Source organism: Antechinus flavipes, chromosome 1 (assembly GCF_016432865.1).
Source record: "Antechinus flavipes isolate AdamAnt ecotype Samford, QLD, Australia chromosome 1, AdamAnt_v2, whole genome shotgun sequence".
NCBI lineage: Eukaryota > Metazoa > Chordata > Mammalia > Dasyuromorphia > Dasyuridae > Antechinus > Antechinus flavipes.
In genome coordinates this window covers 676932688-676948497 of record NC_067398.1, presented here as the reverse complement: position 1 = coordinate 676948497, position 15810 = coordinate 676932688, and positions in this window count along the sequence as shown.

The following is a 15810-nucleotide window of genomic DNA, read 5'->3' as shown; positions in this document are numbered from 1 at the left end:
GCCTGCACTGGGACGCGCGCGGGGGAGGGGGCGCGTGAGCGAGAGGGGCGCGTGCGCGTGCGCGGCGCTGGGCGCGCCCCCGCCGCCGGGATCCGCGATCCCACCGCCCGGCGCTCGGGCTCGGGCCTCGTCTCTCGCCCCGGTCCCGGTCCTCGAGCCGCCTCCGCTTCCGCCTCCCTAACCCCGGGATGCCAGGCTCTCTCCTCCCCAACGCGCCCCCCGCGGCCTCGGACGCCCAGGCCTCGTTCTCACCCCGCCCCCACACTCCTGCCGACACTCGCCGCGTTCTCCCCGCCTCCCTCCCCTCCCCTTCCCTGACCTCATTCGGAGCCGGCTTCCCCTCCCCCTCCCCTCCTACTCTCCTCCCTCCCTCCGTTCTCCCTCTCTCCTTGTCCTCCTCTCCTCTTCTGTCTCTTTCTCTTTCTTTCCCTCCCTTTCTTTCCTTCCCCTTCTTTTCTTCCTCACTCCCCCCTTCCCTTCTGCTTCTTTCCCCTCTTTCTTCCTTCTCCTTTCCTTCTCTTTTCCCTCTCCCTCTTCCCTTCCTATTAATCCCTTTCTGTATCTTTCCCCTCCTGCTCTTCTTTTCCTCTCCTTTCTTCCCTCCCTCTTTCTCCTTACCCTTTTCCCTCTTTTTCTCTTCCTTCCCTCCATCTCCTGACTGGGGTAGATTTCAGTCCCTCCAATGCTTTACTTCTAGGACCATAGAAAATCAGACCTTTTTCTTGTATTCCATTTTCAGAACACAGATAGAGCTGTGAGGAGAGGGAAAGACTTGTCCACGTTCACCGTTAAGAGTCAGTGATAGGGGAACATGGTGAAAAGCTTGCTCTCCAGACTCCCAGCGCCTTCTCCTCACCCCTGTTTTCCTAGATGAGGCAGCTCCCTAAATTATACCCCATCCATTATATCATCCTTATTCCATCTCAACTTGCTGCCAGCCCCTTCTTCTTGTAAAAAAAAACCAACTTGAAACATTCCCCTATGTAGCAGTTTTTATCTCCCATTGTTGATATAAAGAATATAGCAGGCTCTCAGAGCTGGAAGAGACCTTAGCTTGTGGAATGTGAGAACTGGGAGGGAACTTTGACACACAAGGTTAGCAAGGCTGATAAAGCCCTGAGAACGGAGAGCTGGGAGGCAGTCAACCCCCTCATTTCACAGAAAGGGTCCCGGGGAGGGAAAGGATAATAATAATAATAACTCATATTTAGGCAACATGAACACATCTATTATCTCCTTTGATCTTCAATGGCAACCATGTGAGAAAAAGCTCCTATGGGCTTCCTTCCCATTTTAGAGATGAAGTCAATGAGATCTAGCAGGGTAAAGTGATTTGCTTGCAGTCACACAATGAGCATCAGAGAGATTTAGACTGAGGTCCTTCTGTTGGCAGGTTTGAGAGATTTGCACAGGTTCCCAGGGTTAGATCTGGGAAGCTTAGCTTGCACCTTACTCCAGACAATTTCCCTCCCTGCAATTTAAGTGTGGGGCTCAGGAGCTGTCCTTCTCTGGGTCCCTAGTGATGGATTTCTTAAGAGACAAGAACATTGGCCTATGGTTAAGGAAACCAAGACCTCCCCCTCAGGCCTTTGTCAGATTTTTTTCCCTGTCTGCCTGGGCCCACGGTTACAAATTAAATTGGCTTCCTGGCAGCGGCTCCCTGACACCACTATGGCTGCTAATAGATGGGGCCCAGGCTGGCTCAGAGCAGAGCAGACCCTTTAATCAGAAATTAGCAAATGCGCCATAAGGCCGAGAACAACTCCCAGAGCCCCCCCTCAAGGAGTCAGACGTGGGAGGGATGTCTTGCTTCCCAAGGACCAAAGCCTATTCACTTCTTTTCTGAACGTCTCTGAACCTTGACCTCCAGCTGAAGGACCCTGGACCTCCTTCCCAGAGCTAAGAGATCTCCCCAAGCAGATTCCGTGTTCCCCTTCCCCTAGGTCTGCTGGCCCTGCGGGGAATTAGGGTCTCCAGACCCCACCAGGGAGCTCCTCTCCAACCCCCACCTCTTCCTTTTCTGACTATCTCTAGTTTTTACTAACTCCACGTAGCAAGAGGAAGATTTTTCCTGTACTTTGTACAAAACATCCATTAAATGTCATACTGGTTGAGACTTGCGTTTTGAGTAAGAGTCCCTGCCCTTTGGGGTCTCACCTGTAGAGAGGGAGGGAGCCTTTTTTCGTGGCCTAGATTTCAGTGAAACCTAGGGAGCGCCTCTCAGAGTAATTTTTTAAATGCATAAAACAAAATATTCAAGATTACAAAGAAACCAATTATAATGAAATCGTTATCCAACCATTTAAAAAGCAACATTTTCATGGATTCCAAGTTAAGAACCTCTGATCTAGTGGGAGGATTTGACATTCAGATGATAAGAATTCAGAGGAGTTGATGAGAAATCCCCTGGAGCTGGGCTCTTAACCCTTTTTTGAGGGTCTTAGACCCTGCTGGCATTGTGGTGAAGCCCCACGGACCTCTTTTCAGAAGAAAGTCTCTAAATAATTGGAGGAAATGATACATTTCAGTTAGAGTTCAGTGATGATAAAGATTAATTTCTTTCCCATCCAAGTTCACAGACCTCCTGAAATCTATCCAGGTCCATGGACTTCTTCCTGCCTTTGAAAGTTACAGTGTTCTCTGCAGAATAATGGGGGAAGTCCCTGGCCTCAGACACTTATTAGCAGTGTGATGCTAGGCAACTCAATGCTCATTGCCTCAAAAAAAGGGGGCAGGGGGTTGGGACCACGGAAGATTTTTGAAGGGAGGAGTGACATCTCTACATAAGGAGAGGGATGGCAATAGCCTTGTGATGGAGGGAGCCATCTGCATCCAGAGGGGACTGTGGGGATAGAGTGTGCATCACAACTTAGCATTTTCATCTTTTTTTATTACAGTTGTTTGCCTGCATTTTATTTTCTTTCTCACTTCTTTTTCCTTTTTGATCTGATTTTTCTTGTGCAGCGTGATGAGTGTGGAGGTATGTGAAGAAGAATTGCACATGTTGAACCTATTGCTTGCCATTTAGGGGAGAAAGGAGGGAGGAAAATTGGAACATAAGTTTCTGCAAGGGTAAATGTTGAAAATTATCTTTGAATGTATTTTGAAAAGACAAAGCTATTATTTTAAAAAATTAAGGAGAGGAATGGAGTGAAACAGACTTTATGCACCTACTATGTGCTTTACAAATATCTCATTTGAGACATTTTGGTTATCAATCCAGCACCTTAACTCTCAACTTAACTTAATTATCTCATTTGAGACAATTAAAAGATAATTAAAGATTCAAGAAGAAAGATTATTCTAGCAGTAGTATTAAATGGAGGAAAAGGAAGTGGGGAAACTTGGAAGGGTGGGGAGTGAAGTGGGAAGCTTACTTCTCTACACTGTTCTTCCCCCCATCCAATCTCTAGTTTCTTAGTCCCAGCAGCAGCAACAGAGGGAAGAGTTCCTAGAGCGTAAATAAATAACTTACATTTATACAGTTCTTTAAGGTTTGTAATTCTCTCTCTCTGTGTCTGTCTTTATATATATTTGTATGTATACATAAATGTTTGAATATCTATATGTAATTATATATAAAATCTCATTTGATCTTCACAGTTACAACTGTAATCCCATTTTACTGATGAGAAAACTGAAGCTGAGAGAGGTTAAATAATTTGGCTAGAGTCACATAGCTTACAACTATCTGATTCCTAAGTCCAAATCTGGAGCTCTGTCTGCCCTACTACATCACACTGCTCCTGAAAGGGCAAATCACAAGAAGAGGGAACCCCCTGATCCCAGGATTAGAAATGGAAAGGCGGTGAGAACTCTGGATCTCCCTTACCTGGAGTTCCAGGGTACTCTAATTTCCTGAATCAAGCCAAAGGGGACAGCCTCAGCATGGAAGGGAGACAGCAGGCTCTGCCTCCCAGGAGGTCTGTGGGTCATTAGGTGTTTAAGTCCCCACTATGTGCTAAGTGATGGGCGTACAGCAAAAGACAAACTGCTCTCAGAGTTCATAGACTTGTGATTTTTTGGGCCAATGCAGGGCTCCCTGGAGGCAATAGGAGTTTAATCAGCTTGCCCTGGGTATGTGTCAGAGGCTGGGCTTGGACCCAAGCTTCTGTAGCCTCCCCTAGGTCACACCTAAGTCTGGAGCATCTTCTGGGACCCTGGAGGTGGCAAACCACTGGAGGCTGAGGCTACATTGCGCTTAGTCTTCTCCCTTTTAAGGAAAGCCTCAGAAGTAGTGTTATAACTCCAGAGTACCAATCCTGAGGGAATAGGGCTCACCAGAGAGGGAAGGAGAGTTGTTTTGACTGTTTATAAACTCAGGTAGGAGGGTTTTGTAAAAATAATTTTTATTACTGCTTTTTGTTCTCAAACTGAAGTCATTTCCCCTCATACTCCCTCCTCCCTTATTGAATTTTTTTCTTCTAGCAAAAAAAAAAAAAACAAAAAACAAAAAAAATTTAAGCAAGATAAACTTACATTTTGAATATATACATATGGAGGTCTTTGTGTTTTGCATTTTCTCTTATGGAAAATTAAGCCTGCCCCTATACTTAATGTTAGCTGGGAGCTGAGTGCCCTTTTTCCCCTTTCCTGTAGAGACCCGGACACCAGCTATATTCTGAGATTCCCAGGAGGAGACACCTTGGGCTGTAGCATAGGTCAAAAGAAATATTTGTGAAAGGTGCCCCAAGATTGTAGAAATTACCCAGTCTGTGTAGACTAGCAAGGACTCTGAGTCATGGATCACAAAAATCCAATCCTTGGAGTTTAAACTCCAAACCTAACACAACCCAGATTATAAACTCCGGTAGAATTTTTATATCACCATCAAGAACTGTGCACACAATAGGAGCTTGACAAATATTTGCGAATTTTGTTGTTGCTGAATGACCATCTGTTTCTGCATCCTTGAGTACTTAGCACAGTACCTGGAGCACAGTGGACCCTTAATAAATATTCATTAACTGACTAGAGTCTAGAGACAAGAAGGACTTCCTCAACTCTTCAATCCACCACAATTTGAGGAACTAGATCAAGTTTACTGATCCATTCTACCATCTTGGATTCATTCTTGGTCAATTAGGAAACCTCTTGATGGCCTGAAATACTTTTGGTTTGGGGAACCCCATGACTACTGCATCATAAGGTTCAGTTAACACCAATTAAAGATTTAATTGGAAGCAGATGTGGGGTTAAGGTTTCCCTCCCACCCCAATCCCAAGCTCTCAACTTTCAGGGCTCTCAGAATGCTCTATCACTGTCTTCACACCAATTGGTTTATAGCCAATCAGTTGCTAAATGATACATAACCATTCTACCCAAGTTGCCCCTCCCCTCCATTCCCAAGGCCAAACAGAATCCCCTCCTGCCTTGCTATACTAGTTTCCCAGCTGACCTACCCTTCCCCCACTTCTCTCCTCTTTTATCCTTTCTGTACCAGTTTCATTTTCTAAAAATTTACCCTTTCAAAGGCTGCCCAAGGATCTCAACCAGCATTCTACCAACTAGCCCCAAACTTCCTCTTCAGATTCATTTCCTACTACTCCTTAAACTTAATTCGATTTTTTCCAGTCAAATTCCTTGCCCTCTCTTGACCCCTGAGGGAGAGATAAATCTAAGGCTGAATTCATATAGACTGAGGATGCTTATTACTCCTAGGGTTGATTGAGATTGAAAATAAAAACAGCTCCCAAGGGAGTCAGGAAAATTGTAGGAATAACAAAGCTGCAGATGGCTATCTCAGGGAATCCGGACTCCACCTCACCTTTAGAACTCAAAAAGGTGAGGGAGGATAGGCAGATTCTGAAATCATTCAGCTATTGGTCAAAATGGGAGAGGCCACTTCCAGGTCCTCTGTTTCTTTTTAAGTTCACTCAGAAGAGGAATTTAGAAATTTGTAGGATGCCAGAGCTTAGAAAATCCAACATCAGGAGTTAAACTGGACCTTAAAACTATGGGGACCGAATGTGGATCACATTATAGTATTTTCACCTTTTTTGTTGTTGTTTGCTTTTTTCTTCTTTTTCCTTTTTGATCTGCTTTTTCTTGTGCAGCATGATAAATGTGGGAAATAGAGGAATTGCACATATTTAACATATATTGAAGTACTTGTCTAGGGGAAGGATGGGGAGAAAGGAAGGAGGAAGAATTTGGAACATAAATTTGTAATGTTGAAAACTATATTTGTATGTATTTTGAAAGTAAAAAACTATTATTTTTTAAAAAATGATCCTTAGAACATTAAATGTCAGAGCTGGGAGGGACCTTAGAAGGGGAAGGGCCAAAAATAAGCAATTATATAGTGTTTACTAATGTGCCAGGAACTCTGCTAAACACTATTTACAAATATCTCATTTGGGATAATGCACATAAAATGTCAGAGCTGGTGGGAAATGGGGAAGCAACTCAGAACAAAGAATATTGCTGCTTGACTGTGTGGTGGGAAAACCTTAAAACCAGAATGTCATTATGGAGGAATGAACTGGCTTAAGTTCGAAACTGTGGATTAATGCTACTAGATTGGTTAGTATTGGAATTGGCTGGATAGGGATTTCCCAATCAAAAAAAGAAAAAGAAAAAAAGAGTAGATGTAAGAGGAAAATTCTTTGTCAACCTTAAAACTGATAAGGAAATGGAAGTTGCTGTAATTATTTGTAAATAGTCCCAGAGGAAGATGAAATGTATTTTTACAGCTCTATGGGTAGCTCTGTTGGCCTTCACTGCCCCCTTGGATGAATCCTGTATTCTTATATCATATCATTAATTCTGTTTGCCTCAGTTTCCTCATCTGTAAAATAGGTTGAAGAAGGAAATAACAAACTACTCTAGTATTTTTGCCAAGAAAATTGCAAATGAGGTCACAAATAGGTATAACTGGAATGACTGAACAACAAATTGATCTCATTTATTGCCTTCTCAATGGAGTGAGACTTGGGGGAATTTGAAATCCCTCTGATGGGACTAGATCCCTTCTCTCACAATGGGCCGTCCCCCGCTATGCAGTCCTGCGCCTTTCCCAAAACTGGATCCCGGGACCCCAGCTCTGTTTATTGCACGCCCAACCTAACTGGCCTTGTGGCCTGTGGTCCAAGAGGAGCGCCTTCCTCCGGGTACCCTTCCATTCAGCAAGCACCATGTGTCAAGGGCCGCGGCCCTCCCCTCCCTCCCCCCTCCTCCTCTTCCCCCCTTCCTCTCCCTCCCTCCCCTTCTTCCCTTCCCTCCCTCTCTCCCTCCCCTCCCAGCAGATGCTCAGGCCACAGGCATTTCCCAGTTTTCTGCAGTTTGCTGGGCTGAATAGAGCAGCTTTAGGCCCAGGGGGAGTGATTAGGAAAAGGGGGGAGGCGGGGAGGATTAGAGCGCTGAAAGCAATTGTTCTCCGCTCCATTCCTGGAGGCCAGCTCAGCCCAGCTTGGAGGAGGTGGCCGGGCAGGCTGACAGGCGGGCAACCACACCCAGAAGCCTCCTCTCCCGCCAGTTCCCGGAGGTCAGCCAAGGACATCGGGCGAGTTCAGCCCAGTCCCAGCCTCCCGTCCTGCTGGCCCCCAGGTCCCGCAGCAAACCTGGAGGCAGCCTCTGCTAGAAGGACCCAAGTGTTCCCCAGGGGCAGGGGGCGTGGGGGGCTAGATGGGCTCTGACCCCAAGGCCCAGGGCCAAGGTCATAGCTGCAAAGGTCAAAGCAGGCGGAATAAAAGCAGCAGCTCACATTCCCATTCCCTGTAAGGGCTTATAGAGCTCTTTAGCCAGGAGCCCACGCCTGGGTGGTAGTGCCCCAATCTGTTCCAGTTTGTTTGATCGGATCCTGCTCAATCTGTCCCTTAATCTATGATTTGAGACAATGTCTGGGGCACTGAGAGGTTAAATAATCCCAGCTCCTCAGGGGCCGGAGCATCTGCGTGGTGGTGGAGGGTGCCCTGGACCCAGAGTCAGGAAGAACTGGTCTGTCCCTCTTAGCTGCTGTAAACCGGTTTAGAAAGAAAGGAACCAAACGTTTATTGTTGTTGTTGTGTCATTTTCAGTCCTTACAGACTCCTCGGGAGCCCCTGGCCGGTTTCTTGGCAGAGGTACTGGACCAGTTTGTCCTTTCCTTCTCCAGTTCATTTTCAGTGAAGGAAACTGAGGCAATCACGGTGTGGAAACTAAAGCCCAGAAATAGGAAATGGCTTGTTCACCATCAGATCAGCTAGTGTCAGTCCGGAGCCGTGCCCACCCTGCCATCCAGCAGTCTCACTCCCGGTGTCCCAAAGAGATCATAAAAAGGGAAAAAGGACCCACGGGCACAGAAATATTTATAGCAGCTCTTTTGGGGCGGCAAAGAATCCGACAGTGAGGAAATGTCCTTCGCTGGGAAGTGGCTGAACAAGTGGTGTGTAAATGGAATGGAATGCTATTGTTCTGTGAAAAATGATGAGCAGGAAGATTTCAGAAAAACCTGGAGAGATTTACATGAACCGATGCTAAGGGAAGTGAGCAGAACCAGGAGGACATTGTGCACAGTACTGGCTCATTAAAGGGATGAGCAACTGTGAGGGATTTACTCAGCTCAGCAATGTGGTGATCCAGGACGATTCCAACAGACTTGGGACAGAAAATGCCATCTGCATCCCGAGAGAGAACCCTGGAGACTGAATGGGGATCAAAGCACATTATTTTCAACTTGTCTTTATTTGTTTGCTTTTTCTGATTTTTCTTTCGCAACATGACTAATATGGAAATATGTTTGATAGGATTGTACATGTATAACCTATATCAGATTGATTGCCATCTTGGGGAAGGAGAAAAAAAAAGAAGATCAAAATATCATAAAAGAAAATATTGAAAACTAATAAATAAATTTTAAAAGAAGGAAAAAAAGATAAGCTGATGTTAGAAATAGGATTTATATCTAGATCTTCTACCTCTAAGAACAGAGATTTGGAGTTTGTTTTAATTTAACATCATTTAACACTTCCCAGATACAAAAGGTTTTCTATCCACACTGAACCTTTCAATTTTCTCAGATAGCAGCAATAGAACCAGGGAAACCCACAACCCAAGAAGTGTAAGAGACCTTTCATCCTTTACAGATGGTGACCAGGGTCTGCTTACACAACTGAAAAAAAGTCAGACTCCGTCCTTCTCTGGCACTCCATCCCATGGTTGGACAGCTCTCCAAGTTAGAAAAAAATTCTTTCTTTTGAGCTAAAAAATCTATCCTTTAACCATATCCTACACTGTGATCTTCTTTGGGACAAATTCAAGAAATATTTATTATTGTGCTTTCTGTTAGGTACTATGGATACCAAAAAAAAAAGAAAGAAAGAAAAAAAAATCAGACCTGTCCTGAAGGAGCTTACATTAAGGTTTGGTTTTTTAACATATTTTGTTTGTCAAACTGGGAAAACATCTTTACAATTAAAGGTTCTGATAAAGGCCTCATTTCCAAAATATATAGAGAACTGACTCAAATTTATAAAAAATCAAGCCATTCTCCAATTGATAAATGGTCAAAGGATATGAACAGACAATTTTCAGATGAAGAAATTGAAACTATTACCACTCACATGAAAGTGTGTTCCAAATCACTATTGATCAGAGAAATGCAAATTAAGACAACTCTGAGATATCACTACACACCTGTCAGATTGGCTAAGATGACAGGAAAAAATAATGATGAATGTTGGAGGGGATGCGGGAAAACGAGGACACTGATGCATTGTTGGTGGAGTTGTGAACGAATCCAACCATTCTGGAGAGCAATCTGGAATTATGCCCAAAAAGTTATCAAACTGTGCATACCCTTTGATCCAGCAGTGTTACTTCTGGGCTTATATCCCAAAGAAATACTAAAGAAGGGAAAGGGACCTGTATGTGCCAAAATGTTTGTGGCAGCCCTGTTTGTAGTGGCTAGAAACTGGAAAATGAATGGATGCCCATCAATTGGAGAATGGCTGGGTAAATTGTGGTACATGAATGTTATGGAATATTATTGCTCTGTAAGGAATGACCAGCAGGATGAATACAGAGAGGCTTGGAGAGACCTACATGGACTGATGCTAAGTGAGATGAGCAGAACCAGGAGATCATTATACACTTCGACAACGATATTGTATGAGGATGTATTCTGATGGAAGTGGATTTCTCTGACAAAGAGACTTAACTGAGTTTCATTGGAGAAATGATGGACAGAAACAGCTACACCCAAAGAAGGAATACTGGGAAATGAATGTGAACTATTTGCATTTTTGATTTTCTTCCCGAGTTATTTTTACCTTCTGAATCCAATTCTCCCTGTGCAACAAGAGAACTGTTCGGTTCTGCAAATATGTATTGTATCTAGGATATACTGCAACATATTTAACATATATAGGACTGCTTGCCATCCTGGGGGGGGGGGGGGAGGAGGGAGGGAGGGGAAAAAACGAAACATAAGTGATTGCAAGGGATAATGTCGTGTAAAAATTATCCTGGCATGGATTCTGTCAATACAAAGTTATTATTAAATAAAATAAAATTTAAAAAAAAAACAAAAAACATATTTTGTTTGCTAAGACTAGCCAAGTGTCACAATACTTAAGAGTTGGGCCTGTAATCAGGGAGACCTGAGTTTAAACCTTACTTCAGACATTTAGTATCTGTGTGGCAAGTCTTTCAACTTCTGTCTGCCTCAGTTTCCTCAACTGTAAAATGGGGATAATAACAGGATTTACTTTTTAGGACTATTATGAAGATCAAGAAGATGATATTTGTAAACCTGACATGTAGTAGGTATATAATAAGTGCTTGTTACATTCCAGTTGTGCTGTGGCTCATTTGGCAGAAGCCTATGGACTCTTGGAATTTTAAAATAAAATAAGCATTTTTAAAAATAAAGTAAGAGATATATAATTACAAAGGAAACCAATTATATTTCAAGATAGCTAATGAGATATTTCTAAAAATAAATTCACAGACTGAAAAATCATATCTATGTTAAGTGGACAACTCAGTGCTTCTATTCCTCACAGAGAGAACAATACAGGATAGGGTGTGACAAGGGAAAAGATCTAGATGAAACAGAATAGGAAGATTGAAGAGGGAGGGAATCCTTTTAGCTGAGGAGAATCTGGGAAGGCTTTGTGGAGGAAGAAGCCTTGCATAAGAAGATAAGATCCTGCAAAGAAGAAATGCAGAGGAAATGTTTTCCAGAGCACCAGAGATGGCCCTGGGCGAATATAGAGTGATTGGAGACAAGATATTGGGAAATAGTTGGTTTGAGGAAAAAATAGGAGCGTGTGTGTGTGTCTGAGACAGAAAAAAAGAGAGAGAGAATATTTTTTAAATTCAATAAATATTTATTAAAAATTTACTATGTGCCAAAGTGCTGGAGATACAAAAAGAGACAAAAGTCAGTCCCTGCAGCCCTTTTTGTAGTGGCTAGAAACTGGAAATTGAATGGATGCCCATCAGTTGGAGAATGGCTGAATAAATTATGGTATATGAATGTTATGGAATATTATTGTTCTGTAAGAAATGACCTGCAGGATGATTTCAGAAAGGCCTGGAGAGGAATTGATGCTGAGTGAAATGAGCAGGACCAGGAGATCAATATTCATGGCAACAACCATACTATATGATGATCAATTCTGATGGCCGTGGCTCTCTTCAACAATGAGATAAGCCAAATCAGTTCCAATTGATCAGTGATGAATAGAACCAGCTACACCCAGAGAAAGAACATGGGAAATGAATGTAGACCACAACATAGCATTTCCACTCCTGTTTTTGTTTGCTTGCATTTTAGTTTTCCTTCTCAGGTTACTTTTACCTTATTTCTAAATCCAATCTTTTTGTACAGCAAAATAACTGAATGGACATGTATACATGTATTGTATTTAACTTGTACTTTAACATATTTAACATATATTGGTCTACCTGCCATCTAGGGGAGGAGGTGGGGGGGGAAGGAGGGGAAAAGTTGGAACAGAAGATTTTGCAATTGTCAATGCTGAAAAATTACTCATGCAGATATCTTGTAAATAAAAAGCTATAATTAAAAAAAAGGAAAAAAAAGTTGGAGAGTTGAAGAAGTATTAAAAAAAAAAAAAGTTAGTCTCTGCCCTCAAGGAGCTTACAATCTAATGGGGGAGACAAGATGCTAACAAAAATATAAAAGCAAACTATAGATAGGATAAACTGGAAAAAATTTACTAAGAGAAGGCACTGGAATTAAGAGGGGATGGGGAAGGCTTCCTGCAGAAGGTAGGATTTTAGTTGAGACTCAAAGCAAACCAAGAAAGTCAGTAGTTAAAGCAGAGGGAGAGCATTCCAGACATGGGGGACAATCAGAGAAAGTGCTCAGAGAAAGAGATGGAGGGTCTTGTTTGTGGAAGAGGCAGCAAGGCTGTGTATCAAAGTGTGTGTGTTAGGGAACAAGACTGAAAAGATAGGAGGGGGTTAAATTACGAAGGATATTTGAATACCAAACAGTAACTTGTAATTTTAACTTTGAACAATAGGAATATGAAATAAGGCTGAAAAAGAAGTTCGAAGGGCAGGCTTTGTATTTCATCAGAGGCAATGACCACTGGTTTGGAACTGGGAAATAAGTCAGTCTTCTGCCTTAGGAAGACACTTTTCACAGTACTATACATAGAGTTTGGAGAGGTCAGAACCTGAAGACCAAGACATCATCTCAGAGGCTCTGATAATGGTTTAGGAAAGAGGCAATGACACTGACCAACCATAGTTCCAAAGGACACACCATAAAATGTGCTATCTTTTTCAAATAGAGAAGTGATGAATACAGAGTACAGATTGAGGCACATTTTCTTCTATTTCTTTCTTTTTCCTTTCTCTTCCCTTTTCTTCCTTTTTCTTCCCTTCCCTACTTTTCCCTTTCCTTCCCTTTTTCCCTTTCTTCTTCCCTTCCTTTTCTTTCCCTTCCCTTTCCTTTTTTTCTGAAATGTGACAAAGGAAGAATTTGTTTTGCATTACTATACATATTTGTGATGGGTGGGTCCTGTTTTTTTTAAATTTCTCAGTGACTGGGGAGAAGGAAAGGGAGAAAGAGAAAACTTGGTATCAAAATAAAATATAGTTGAAATTTTAAAAAAGAAAGTAAGAAAAATGGTGATGAGGGGCTAGACTAAAAGCCCACACATTGTATAAATAACTTAGCACAACCCTTGACACATAATAGGCATTTAATAAGTATTTTTTGAATCTAACTGAATCTATCCTGTTGGAGATAGGATATAGATGCTGTCATAACTCTATGACTTCTGTGATTCTGAACTCTGAAATTTCCCTTTCTGATCATAAGCTGCAAATGACCCTCAAACCCTCTCTTCTTTACCACTTCATCAAACCCTGTTCTGGCCTCATTTTTATATCAAAATAATCTTGTCCCGTTTCCCTTCCTATCTTGCCAAGCCCCATCCCTGAATTACCATCGAAATCTTCCTTCTTTGCTTATATTTGAATTCTAACAATCAACAATGGAAGAGATTATTTATCTGTGTCAATTAGGAACACTAAAACTTTATGTTCTCCCACACCCAAAGGGCTATAAAATTGGGCATGCCCTTTGACCCAGCAATATCACGATTAGGTCTGTGTTCCAAGGAAATCAAACAAAAAGGTAAAGGACCTATTTGTACAGAATATTTGTAGCAATTCTTGGAAATCAAGGGGAAGTTTATTAGTTGGGGAATGATTGATCAAGTTGTGATATATATGATGGGATAGAGTATAATTTTTCTATAAGGAATGACAAAGGAAAGAAGTTTCAGAAAAACTTAGGAAGAATCTTATTAACTTAGGCCAAGTGAAATTAGACCCAGAAGCAGGAGAACATTGTACATAGTAAGAGTAATATTGTATGTTGATCAACTATGAATGACTTAGCTACTTTAATCAATACAATGATCCAAGATAATTCCAAAGTATCCATGATGTAAAAGTCTATCTACCTGTAGAGAAAGAACTGATGAACTCTGAGTACAGCCTGCAGCATACTTTTCTAATATTTATTTTATTTTGTTTGTGCTTTCTTTTACAACATGGCTAATATGGAAATATCTTTTGTATAACTACACATGTACAATTAATATCAAATTGCTTGCTTTCTCAAAGAGGAGGAAGGGGTAGAACAAAAGGAGAGAAATTAAAACTCAAAATTAAAAAGAAAAAGTAAGAATTTAAAAATTTTACACAGAACTAGGAAATATTTAAACTAATTGAGTAATAAGTAAAAATAATTTTAAAAGCCCTTTATGTTCTCTGATCTCAACTGAGCCCTCACTGCTGCATGGCAATCCTTTGTTCTTGAACTGACTCATATTGTTCCAAATTTCTTCTCTCAACAAGTTTTTTACACTACCCTCTTCCCTTCTCTCTTTCCTTAATTTTTAATTAATTTTAATTTAATTAATAATTTAATTGCCCTTAACTTTGCCTTAATTTTTTAAGAAAATAGAAGTGATCAACTGTAAGTTCCCATAGAATATAAAGTCTTTAGTAGAGAATAAGTTCTTTGAGAACAGAAAATGTTTTTATTTTTGTCTTGACATCAGTACTGCCTTACACAAATATTCAGCACCTAGTAGGTCAGTCAGTCAATAAATATTGATTAAGCACTTACTGTGTGCCAGGTACTGTGCTTAACAGATGTTTGTTGAATTGCAAGTGATAATGTCGATATACTATTGGCAGGACTAGGAAAGTGGCTTGATGTGGAAGGTGAGAGAAAGGGAAGAATGAATCAAAGATGACTGAAATTTTAAGACTGAGTGTTGTTTTCAGCTGAAAGAGAATTTGATCCAAGACAATTCCAATATACTTGGGATAGAAACCATCTGTATCCAGAGAGAGAACTATGGAAACAATGCAGACTGAAGCATACTATTTTCACTTTTATTTGTTTTGTTTTGTTTTTCTTTTCATGATTTTCCCCCTTTGTTCTGATTTTTCTTTTACAACATGACTCATATAGAAATATGTTTAAAATGTACACCCATAACTTGCATCAGATTGTCTGCTATCTTAGGAAGAGGGGAGGGAAGAGAGGGAAGGAGAAAAAAAATTGGAACTCAAATTCTTACAAATAATGAATGCTGAAACAACATTATGTGATGATCAAATCTTTTCAACAGCCAATTCCAATAGACTTGTGATGGAGAGAGCCATCTTGCACCCAGAGAGAGAATCGTGGGGACTGAATGGGGATCACAGCATAGAATTTTCATCTTTTGTTGTTGTTCTTGTGTGCTTGGTTTTTTTTTTTTTCTTTCTCATTTTTTTTCCTTTTTGATTTGATTTTTCTTGAGTAGCATGATAAATGTGGAAATATGCTTAAAAGAATTGCTTATGTTTAACCTATGTTGGATTATTTGCTATCCAGGGGAGGGCAGAGGGGGAAGAGAGGGAGAAAAATTGGTTTTTCAAGGATGAATGTTGAGTTCTATCTTTGCATGTATTTTGAAAATTTAAAAAGTTATTATTATAAAATTATAAATTATTATAAGTATTATAAATTATAAATTATTATAAATAAAAATAAATATATAAAATTAATATTGAAAACTATACATATACTTAGAAAAATAAAAAATTTTTTAAAAGACTGAGAAGGTCAATAGAGCAGAATCAGACTAATCCCTCTTCTCTGATTTGAGAAGAGAGCAACATCAATTCCCCTAAGTTTGCTCACCTCCAGTTCTTTCAAACAGGCTATAGCATGACCTCTGGTTCCTCCCTGCCCTTATCACATAGACCAGTTTGCCAATCTTCCCTAAAGGATCTATTTGTATGTTCAAAGACAAGGGTGGAGGTATATTTGCCTAAATTGGT